This window comes from Ptychodera flava, chromosome 9 (assembly GCF_041260155.1).
Source record: "Ptychodera flava strain L36383 chromosome 9, AS_Pfla_20210202, whole genome shotgun sequence".
Lineage (NCBI taxonomy): Eukaryota > Metazoa > Hemichordata > Enteropneusta > Ptychoderidae > Ptychodera > Ptychodera flava.
Window position 1 is genome coordinate 8,105,575 of NC_091936.1, and position 12,360 is coordinate 8,117,934.

Sequence of the window (12,360 nt, forward strand, 5' to 3'; positions counted from 1 at the left end):
TGCCAGTCTGAACTCAGCATGTGGCCAGCTAATGAATGTAAATGCTGTAAAAAACACATTAGTATGCAAATAATGAAAGCTATGCCTTGCTGTTTTCTTGTCTTGTCCATCTATCACAAACATTATCTACATAACTGCTTCCATCTGCGATAGTGAGGCATTTATCTCTGTTTACATTAACTGTTTCACCATAATGGAGGGGGGGGGGGACTTTGTGTAAACATTAACATCCAGCTGGTTAAATATGACTAATTATTGTTTCCCAACTACATTTTGAGAAAAAAGTTTAGGGAAGTGACAAAATATGCTCAAAAGTACAACAAAGCTAATTTCAATCTGATAATGCATCATCCAATTCTCAAGTAGAACACACCAAGGCCTTGTGATGAACTGTCAAAAAGGAGGTTGAACTTTTCTAACAAATTAGTCTACAAGTTTCACAGAAAATCATTCGCCGACTAAGAATGGGAAAAATTGCCCACAAGTACACCTGCACATTTCATCATGATTTCTGAAAATCTCACTGATGTCATCTAAAGGAAACTACATATCAAATTTCAAAGCAATCAGACAAACACTTTGGGGAAAACATTTTTTTTTTCTCCAAAATTGAAAAATTACACCCAAAATACAAATATGAAATTTCACCATGATTTGAATAAATTGGACTGAGGTCACTCTTAGGAATATGCATATCAAATTTCAAGCCCTCAGACTACCGGTTTCAGAGATAATAATATTAATTTTTTGACCAAAAATGTGAAAAATTGCTCCAAGAAAACATGCATGCAAATTTCATCATGATTTGAACAAACCTGACAAAGGTCATCCAAGAATCTCTATATCGAATTTCAAAGCAATAGGACAAGCCATTTTGGAGGAGATTTTTGACAAAACATAAAGAAAATTAACAAAAAAAAAATCATTAAAAATGGAAAATTCAAGACATCTGCACAAAATGAACAAAACTATGTGAGGGCCATATCGGGAACTTCAATATCAATTTCCAAAGCAAACAGACCAGTGGTTTCTGAGTTTTTTTTAATTTTGACATTTTTACATTTTTTCCAGCTCATTTGCACAATTTTGGTAGTGACCTGTTCATTTGAACAAAATCCCATCTACAAACCAGGATGCATCCACAGACCAAATACAAAGATGAAAAGTGCAATGGTGTGAGATCTCAAGTTTTCGATGTCTAAGGACATACTTTATGAACATACATACATACATACATAGAGAACCCAGTGCAGCTTATGCAATAACATCACATTGGTATACTAAATGTGAGCTAAAAAAACCAACATGGAGCCAATGGACAAATGAGTTGATTTAACAACATTTAAGAATATCTTTAACATGGAGCAATTGAAATATGAATATTGACACAAAGAAAATGAAACTGAAGGTTAAGTGCACTGGATGAGGGGAGGGTTTGGAGGACAAGGAGGGCATACAGTTATACAGCAATATTTTATGTATTTCAGTCTTTTCTGTGATCATGCAGTCTTGTCAGGCTGTGCTACAACAGGAGTCAAATGCAGTGATATGGTTGGAAAATATCTACATGGAAGTACAAATATTGCAATGCCCCAGTAATTCTTCAGACATGGCCTAATAAAAAATTATCCAAATGAACATTTAATTTTCAAATTATCACTTCAAGTTTTTGGCATCATTATGCTATGAGGTAATCAAAGGGGAAGTGTCACATCATGTTTGGTTCAGAAATTCTTGAGATATTGTTTATTACTAAATGGATTAAATATGCAAATGTGCAAATAATGAGAACGCAAAGCCCACCAAACTCCTGGAACAGTTATAAGACAGATCATCAAATAATGTACAAAGTCACATGATGTTTTGATGAGAAATTCTTGATATACTCTCATCACAAAATGTGTACCACTGCAGTCCATTGGATTTGAAATGATGGGTATAACTATCACTTTCTATGTGGCTGTCATTTTATACTCATGCAATTTCTGCATATGCACTTAAGCAAAATGACGCGAGTAAAATTACTTTCTTCAGATAGTACATAGTGAGTAACGTTCCTCGCAAGGAAAACAATATGTGAATATGAATATTTTGTTCAATGGCACAGTGTTAAAAACTCAAAAATCGCTGGTACCGGTACACAAGATTTCTGGTCAGCAAAGTGCCTCAAATGAAAGTTTGGTCAGCTAATTTCTCTCGACCTGAGTTTATTTATCAAAAATACATGTAACAGTGTTCCTCTAAGAAGATAAATTGAACAAAAATTCTTTAATTTTAACTTGCCAAAGCTAAACACATTTGAACTCTTCAATCATTTCAAGACTCGAGAAACATTTCTAATCTTACTAGAAAACTTTTTCTAAAAGCAAAATTCAGCAATAGTACTGATGAGCATTTTGTTTATTACATAAAAATAACATTTAACTATTTATTGCAATACCTTGCAAATGATTGCAATCACAGTGTTTGTGTCAACACAATGACCATAAGAAGTCAATCAGTGCCAATGCAACTACCATAAATGGTCAATCAATAACACTCTGTAACAGTAATTGGTCGATGAATTACCATTCTTGATAATATGACTGCTAACACAGCATTAATAGCTTTCTCTTCATATTACTTGATATTGTAAATATGTACAGCACCAGACAATCTGGTTCCTTGGTTGCTATGAGCAGCAGACACAATTAAATTGTTTCCCTGTCCATCATTAAGAAAAAAGAAATATTGTTATAAGATATTTTCCGATGAAAGCAACGGCATGAAGTCTTTCTTCAAAACCTAAAAGAAAATGTGTTGCTAAAAGAAATGGAGACAATGAGTGCTCTGATGATTACCCAGGATGCATCAGTAAACACACTAACATTAAATAATGCACAGTTATTTGTACAAATCTAGCACGTGTACAGCTTCTGCTGATTGGGTGTATGTAAAATTGAGGCCTATTTAAGTACAAACATAAGCTGTGGATCACCACAGCTGACAGGTGACAAACAATATCTGAAAGGGGCATATTTCTTTACTGGGGCACTTCTATTGATATATCAATAGATCTTTTGTCAACTGAACTGTTATTGGGAAACAATGGGGAAACAAAAGGACAGCTGTGCATTACATACTAGTATACCCTTTTAAGGAGGAACGGGTGCAGACATCACTTAACCCTTTGGTCGAAATTGTCAATTTTTGACACTTTCCACATAATAGTCTGCTCATTATCTGCTATATTTACTATAGATAAAGTATGTGTGATGATTTTCTAAAACATTTGTCCAAAATCTGAAACCAGTGTCATGCTATCCATTTTGTGTTCAGAAGGGAAAAAAGTGTCCGGTAAAAAATGAATGAAAATATGAAAAAAATTTGCATCGAAATTTCAGCGGGAAAATGTGGTCAAAGGTTTATATTTGCAAAGATAAAGATTAGGAATTCGATGTTATTCTGGAACCACTTTCACAGTGAGCAGCTTTGTTTTAAGAGTGAGTGGGATTGGCATTAAAATGAATACATCACTTTCATCATATATCAGTTTTTATGATTGATGGTCCCTAAGTATTTATGGACATACGTAAATAAAATACACACAATGTATTTAACAATACACAGAGAGATGTTGATTAGCCAAACCTACATACAAATCTGTATAATTAACAACTTCAAGAAAACATCACAAGACTATATACAATTTTGACCACATCTCAGTAATACAGATCCAGGTATCTTGTGTAAGTATATGACTGTACAATTAATTTGTTCTAGCCTGACTTGAATACAAGTATGTGGTTTTGTTCTTTAAATTCATGATATTAAATATCAACTTCGAAGAAAAATGTGCTTAAAATGAATGTAGATTTTCAAGAATGGATTTACCCTGAGAAAGAGGAAATAAGCTTTTGATTGTATAATGTGTGTACCTGTTATTGAGACACTCACCTTGGAATATCGAAGTATAGCTATATTGCTTCCAAATCTACTACCATGCTGCAAGAAGAAATTAAGAAATATTTTTATTTTGTAACACACCTTGGTCCGTTTTCTATGTATGGATGGTCAAATCATTGTCACGTTGGGGAAGTCATTTTTGTGCTGATACACGGGATGTTGAGTTACTAGTTACCTAGAGAAGTAACAGTTCCAACAACTGGTGCCGGAAACACTGTCTACGCAGAACTTGAAACGTAAATGCAGATTAGGTGGTCTGCAACTGAGGCAGGTGCTAGTGCAGAATTTCCTGATTTGTGCTACTCTCTGAAGAACTCTCTCCTCTTAATTGTTTCGGACATTCGGACTCAAAATAGATGAAGTGTGTTATAAAACACATACTGACTGGCTAAATTCGGGTAACAGCATACATTTGTGGCCATGGGAAACAGACTGATTTGGTGGCAACCCGCAGTCCCCCTGGGAAACAAATGTATGCTGTTACCCTCATTGCCAGACAATATGCTATATTCCATAGTGTTAGAAATCACACCATGAGGAATTGTGTGAGGAATTTCCAGAGATTATAACATACTGATCTGAAATTGCTCTTTACAACAATGGCTATGGTATGGGATCGCGTATGTTGTGGTGATCGGCCATATTGGAGCGCATAATAAAACAAATCAATGTGCACATGCACACCATTGTACTTAATCTTAGTATTTAGTTTGAACAAAAACAGTTCATGGATGTTAGTAGAGTTGTGGTTTCAAAGACATGAAAATCGTAACTGACAAAACGGCTTTGTAGTGACCATATTGTATAGTATTGGAAAATTAATAGTTGACATGCTTATGTGTACCACAGTACCATATCTTTTAGCTCAGTTTCAACAAATCAGTTTTTTGGATACTTACATGAGTGATTGTTCAAAAACATGAAAAGATTGCAACAAAATAGCTGTCTGGTGGCCATATTGGATGATATCATGAAATAAAACAATGTGCATATGCATGCAATACCACTGTTACTATCTTTGTGCCAAGTTTGAACAAAATTGGTTAAGGGGTGTTTGAGTTATTTTTCATAGACTTGAAAAAAATTGCAGCAAAATTGCAGTCTGTTGGCCATATTGGATCATATCGCAAAATCAATGAGTGTGCATATGCACATGTATGGTATAATATTTTATGTTTGTGCCAGGTCTGAACGAAGTCAAGTTACAAGATATGTATGAATTACGGTTCAAAGACATGAAAAATTTGCAACCAAATGGCCGTCTTGTAGCTATATTGAATTGTATCAGGATATAAATAGATGTACATATGTATATGCCACAGAACTTTATCTTTGTGCAAAGTATAAACAAAATTGGTACAGGGCTGATTGAAATATTCTTTGAAGACATGCAAAATCACTACAAAATGGCCGTCTACAGCTGCAGTGGATCATATTGTGAAATGAATTGACGCGCATATGTCATATATTGCTTTGCCTTTGTGCAAAGTTTGAACAAAGTTGGTACAGAGGTGTCTTAGAAATGGCTGTGGACGCACTGGCAGATGGACAGACAGAACCCGGTTTCTGTCTGGCCAAACTATAAGCCCCCACTGAACTGCGTCCATGGGGACGATCTGTGTGCGATGTTTCAGTTATTGTTCAAGACATGAAAAGTTTGCCAAAAATGGCTGTCTGGCAGCCATAGTGAATCATACTGAAAAATAAACTGACATGCACATGTATTCCATAGTGCTTTGCCTTTGTGCCAAGTTGGAACAAAATCAGTTTAGAGGGGACTGCATGAGAAAAGGTTGCAGATTTTGGGATGAATGGACGAAGGGACAGATGGAAGGATGGATGGACAGGACCCAATCTATAAGCCCAGCCAGACTGCATCTGCAGGGATTAAAATGAGGGTAACAACATACAATTGCTTCCCCGTGGGACTGTGAGCTAGTCTCCCCGCCAAAAAAACAGTCTGTTTTTCCAAGGCTGAAGTTCAGTGGAAGCTATAGGGGCAAGTCAGCCATGGTGTCTGTATGCTGTCTGTATGTGGGTATGTATGTCCGTCCAATGCCAAATCTTGAGAAACCCTGCAAGTATCACTTGCCATTTAGTGTGTAGATATGTGCTGGCCTGTAGATTGGGTTTTGTTCACATGAAGTTGTAGTCACAAAAAATATGCAAATGAGCTGGAAAATGTAAAATTCATCAAAAAGCTAAAAAATCTACTACTACTACTGGTCAGATTAGTTCCAGAATTGGTATATATGCTCTTGGTGTACACCAATTTCGATTTCTGAGCTGATTATGTGCAATTTTCAAGTTTTTAAGGATTTGAAAACAAAATTATTTTTCATGAATTTTTGTTACTTATTAAAATTTTATATGCAAGTTTCCTTGGAGTAATGTGACTTGGATTTTTTGTTCAAAGTGTTGTGAAATTTCCATCCATATTTTTATTTTTTGGCAATGTTAACATTTTAATCAAAAGTCTCATTCACTGTAGCTGCTTGTCTGATTGCTTTAAAATGTTGTTTGCAGGCTCCTAAGGTGGCCTTAGTGAGTTGTTCTCACACTATAATGAAATTTCCACTTTTGTATTTTTGGGGGAAATTTTTGAGATTTTTAGTTTTAGACTAAAGTGGTCTCTCATGAAAATACTTATGTCTGATTGATATAAAATTTGGCATGCATGCAGGGTCCTATTGGTGACCTTAAAAGTTTTTTTTCAAGTTGTGATGAATTTGTGTGTGTGTTTTGGGCAGTTAACCTTAGGAACTACTACCAGTTTTGATCAATTCTGCTTTCTTAAAACATTAACCAAAACTGTTCCTGTTACATACATTTCTTTGGAACCCTATCTTGTTTACAGTTGCGAGCTGTTTGTTGACACTGTACATTCTTATTTAGTATCTTACCGTAGATATGGTATTCAAGCGAAGATATCATCAATATTCAATGTGATTTCTTAAATTTTTGGCTTAAAATTTATGTTGTCAGAATTTTGTCTGAATGATGGTTCTGAAATTTCTATGGAGTCTCTAAGGATGTTCTCCTAAATGGTTACATAGAAAGCACTGATTTTTGTTTTGCATGCAGGTTACTTCTTATGAAGTTATGAGTGATTGGTAAAAAAATTTTCAGAAAGAAGACCCTCTGTGTAACATTGTATTTCTACAAATGGAAGCCAATATACTGTCATTGACAGTATTTTAACACACCTCATCTGGACTGAGTTCTTGTCAGAAACAATTAAGAATTGAGAGTACTTCTACAGAAAGTAGCAAGAAATTGAGAAATTCCTGCACAAGCACCTGGCTCATAAGAAACCGCCACCTTTGTTTACAGTTCCTGCACTTCAGGTATCAGTTGTTGGAATTGTTACATAGCCAGATAATAGTTGCAAATACTGTTCACCAGTAACTAAACATCACATGTATCAGTACAAACATGATGCACCTGACATGACAATGATTAGAGCAATCATAGCATAGAAAATAGACCGGGCATGTTATAATAATAAATGACTGATAGTACACCATGAGAATAAAACAGTTGGTGCAGAAAATTAGTATATCATTTAGCATCACAATTTATGACTGACAACTTAATTGTCCCATATGATTGTTGGACTGGTATAGAAATCTTGCAACACATCAGCAAATTATAATCAGCGAAACAGCGAAATGGCGAAACAGCAAAACAAAGAAACAGCGAAACAAAGAAACAGCTCAAAAATAAAGATAGTCAAAAAATTAATCAATAATATTCCCCTGAAATACATTGATTTTTTGTGAAAAAAATCCAGGAATCATGGACAATCGCCAGTGAGTACAGTGCAGTAAGTAACCTGGCCGGCCATGGGCTAGGTGGAAGCTAGGACTATGCAATAGGGTGTTCCTAAAGTAGACCAAAAAAATTTTAACTTTATTATTTCCCTTGCCATTTTTTGTATCTTTTTTTTATTCAAGTGGTTTAATTCTTGTTCATTCTTTTCATTCAAAAAATATTCTAAAAGGCTGAACAAAACTTACGTGAAGAAAACATAACCCACCGTTTTGATGACTGGCCCCAATTTCAAGAATGGTATCGACTAAGTGAACGTTGACCTTTTGAACAATGGTAACGTTGTGATGCATCGCTTGACCGACCAGTATTTCCCGTTGCGAATTTGCAGTATCTGAGAGTGGTCATTTTCAAACCTCGATTTTGACTGCTTGCCTTGATCAATCCACATTATCTTTGCTTCACAACAGATTAGCAATCTATTCTTGCCTGTACTTTGTGGCATTTTTGAGCCGTTTCACTGTTTCTTTGTTTCGCTGTTTTGCTTTTTCGCAGATTATAATTAGCCCAAAACATCACCTTCAGCATTACATTTTCTGTTCTACTGATTTTCTACCATGACATAAAATGTTTATGCAAGACAATGAACACAGAAAATTTACCTCATCAGTTCCGTACTCAGCAGAGGCCTGTAAAAACATCATCAAAGAAGAGATCATGTTAGTTGGCACTAGCCTAAGTTGGCACATAAACAGATGTATGATCATTACTGAGCCCTCTAGAGTTGAAATCCTGAGATTAATTTCATATAAGCAAAGAACGTTAACTGCTTAATCTGGTTCTCTGACTTGTTTTCCCTGGTAGAGGGCATGCAGAAAAATGGGGTCAGGTACCAGCAAATGTGAACATGGATGCTATAGGGTGAACATAAAACAAGCTGTGATTGGATGAAAGTTTCATTAAATATGGCGCTATACGCAATGTTGGGATTTGTTTGTAAAACTGAACTTCTTTTGAGAAAGTTGAATGAGACACATTCATCATTGTACCTCGGTTATAAACCTAAGCAAGTCAACTGTCTGAAGGCATCGTTGCAAGGTGATTGTATGGGTCTCTTAGGCCAGAAAGAAAAAATGAATTGTTCATCGGAATTGCCGCTTCTACTTCGGCCGATTTGGAAATTTTTTTTTTGGTTTTTGGGAAATTCATACTTCTACATTGCAAATATTTTAGTACTGCCGCTAGTGGCGCACTACACTTTGTCGGGTATTCATGGGCATGTGATTTTGAATTTGACTTCTGACGTGTCTTCCCTGAGTTGACTGTCAATACGTTGTTGCCACATCTGAATTTTGCAAAGCATGACACAAACTTGATTGGTTTTTGGCAGAAATTTCTCCGTCTTGTCAGTTTAGTACATCGTTACCCTTGGATTAAAAAAAAATAAAAATAAAAATTTTCGCTCTCCGCTCTTGAACCTTGGTCCAAAAAATCCGATGAACAATTATTTTTTTCTTTCTGGCCTTACCAACTGGATACAGGAAATTCCTAATATTCCAATTACTTCCATACATGAAGGGTACTACTTCAACACCATCAACAGTAATTACAATTTCGCCTTTGAATGCTATCATAGAATAACAACTCAGGAAGCTTACAGATGATGCTGTATACAAAAATAGTGTCAATGACACTGTGCTCCCATTTTAAATAGATGGGTATATTCATACATGACATCTTTAAAAATGCATATAAACAGGATGGTTACAATGATACTTCCATTACAAATCAATCTTACAACCCTAAAGATATGAAATGCCTCACCCAACAATGAAATTAGATAGCACCATATCAATAAATAGGAGTCAACAGTCCATGATATACAAATCACCTCAACCGACAGACAGACAAACCAACAGACAGACCTTTTCCCATGGGAAGGAGTCTGGAGCTGACTGAACTTTGATACTTAGGCTATCAGTGTTATCTGATACTTCCTTTCACTAAAAAAAACAATTAAAGCTAACAAACTGATAAAGTCATTGCCTAATGAGGCATCATACCTATAATAACCCATCTATCAGTGTGTTATTACAATCATCCACTGTTACAATAATATCCTGTTAAAATACCAGTATTTATGACAGAAAATTGATCTTATGCATCAAAACTAAGTTGCACATTGTCTTCTTTGGAAATTTCATCACAGTTTGATACCAAACATTGCAATATTGTATAAATACAAAACAAAGCTGTCTCAAAGGCTCTTTGTACAGAAAATAATAAGTGTATCAAAATATCAAATAAAATTCTAAAAATTACAGAATTGCATCTGCCATTACAATTTAAGAGCCTCGTGAACGTTCTTATCACAAGTTACCTGGATACTACACATCAATGCTGTCTGTTATGTCATTTTCAAGAAAATATTAATTGCCAAAAATGACAAAAATTGCCTTAAAAATACAAATATGAAAATTTCCCCAAAACTTATTCACATTATGTTTGAGTACATGCTTAGGTACAGCCATACAAAGTTTTAAAGATATCAGACTTGGAGTTTCTCAGCAGAACATCTTTCCAAAACAAAATGAGAAAATATTTCAAAAATTCGTTAAAAATATAAAATTGAAGATATCAACAGGAAACCAGTAAAGCTTTATCAACTCCACACAAGGCACCTAAATGCCAATTATCAAAGCCATAACTTCAGTAGTTCCCGAGCTATTGATTTTTGACCATTTTCACCTTTTCCCCACCTCGTTTGCATATTTATGATGATTACATTTCCATTTGTACAATGGCACATCTACACCACATACTACATATCCCCACCAAAAACCAACTTCATGGATGCAGCGGTTCTCAAGTTTTTGCTGTTGACGGACAGACAGACATACATACATACTAACATACAGACAGACAACTTAGGGGTGAACCATTTGATATCCTGGGGGGGGTCTTGGAAGATTGGTGAAGAGCCAAAATTTTTTTTCACACTTGCTTCACCATGAATTATTTTTTTTCTATGGGGCATATACTGACAACTTTTTTTCACTTTCTTTTTTGAGGTACCTTTTTTTTCTATACATGTACCTTTTTTATATATACAAGTATGTATATGAAATACTGTGTTACGAGGTCTAAGTTTCTACTCAAAACAATTTATCTTATGCGAGTAACCATACAGTCATGAATGTGTGTCCAACTGTCAAGTGAGCAACTAGAAATGAATAACTGAAGGGAGGAGGTCAGGAGGAGGGTGTTCCCCTCCTGATGCAGAAAGATTTTTTCCCCAAGTAGCAATGGTCCCTATTTTTTTTTCCATCACCCACTTCAAGCAACTTCTCTTGGCATCTTTTTTTCCCCCAAATCTTCCAACCCCCCCCCCCCAGGATATCAAATGGTCCAACCCTTACATACAGACAGTTTTACATCATATAACCTCCCATTATCATAAATGGTAAATGGGAGCTAATAACTACCACATTTGAGGAGTCAAGAATCCAAGCATGTCAATATACGTATGTGTTATTGCATCCCGAGGACATACTGAAACCAAGTATTTTTCGTGTGATGCAAAATGAGGTGCGGCAAACCAAAGTGTCACACATTGTGACTGATGAAGCGCATTGTGTGTTACAGTGCGGGACGGTTTTTCATCCGAAATTTAGACATTTGAAAGACCTCTGTGCCTTTAATCAGGCCCATGTGTTGGCTCTCATTGCAAAAGCACACACAGGAAGAATTACAGCCCAACTTCTATTACATCACACAAAAATAGTGTCAGGCAGAATATAATATTTTTGATTTGAAAGAGGCTGCACAAACATTCAAAATTCATATGACAGCATTGTAAATCCTCTGATTAAAGAACGAGAAAAGAAACTCATTTCCAAGAACAATTGTGTAGTCTGTCAGGTCACAAACCTCTGCAAATTCTGTTCAAGATGGCGGCTGGTACCTGACCTTATTTTCCCAATGCCCTCTATCGGGGCAAAACGGGTTAGGGAACCAGACCAAGAAGCTGCTGAAACTGCGACATGTATCATATTACAGACATATGTTTGCATTTCAATTGGATTTTTCACAGTTAGTGGGCCCTTTTGTGACTTAATTACTATGCATCATCTGTTTGGATTTTCTGCTGACCTTACCGTATGTGCTGGACATGGGATCACACTCTGAGAGGAACCACACTGGCTTGTGACATCACCACTATGTAATGAAGTACCACCTTTGAACATATACACACGTCCTTCCTCACCTAGGGAAACGTCACAAAATACACAGTCATTTACTGTTAGTTTAATAGTAATTTAAGCCTCAGTCTTCAAAACCAAGTATTTACACTTTTACAGTAACACACATGCATCAACCTGTCTCTGGTCTATTCATATTTTTGCTACAAATGCTACTTAAAGCCCCAGATTCTCTAACTTTGAGATCTTCTTTTTTTCAGTATTTAAAGTGTCTGTGACATGCTTTAAAAAGTTTTTATTTTTTCCCATCAGAAGCTCAGCTTGGGCCCTGTCTATGCATTACTTATAGTGTCAGTTCGGAAAAATGTGCTCGAATGGCGAAATTTGCCAGCTTTTTCATGCATGGTGATGAGGGGGCCAGTACGCACCCGAGCCAGGCACA

At 35.9% G+C, this 12,360-nt stretch overlaps 1 long non-coding RNA gene across 1 annotated transcript; it reads right to left on the reverse strand.

Moving 5' to 3' along the window:
- Positions 1-3,935: 3,935 nt before the first annotated feature.
- On the reverse strand, positions 3,936-11,984 carry LOC139139580 (uncharacterized). The gene is made up of 3 exons (XR_011553817.1): positions 11,874-11,984; positions 8,379-8,405; positions 3,936-3,984 (listed from the first exon to the last, which is right to left on the reverse strand). It is a non-coding gene; the product is annotated as an uncharacterized lncRNA (long non-coding RNA).
- Positions 11,985-12,360: the final 376 nt, after the last annotated feature.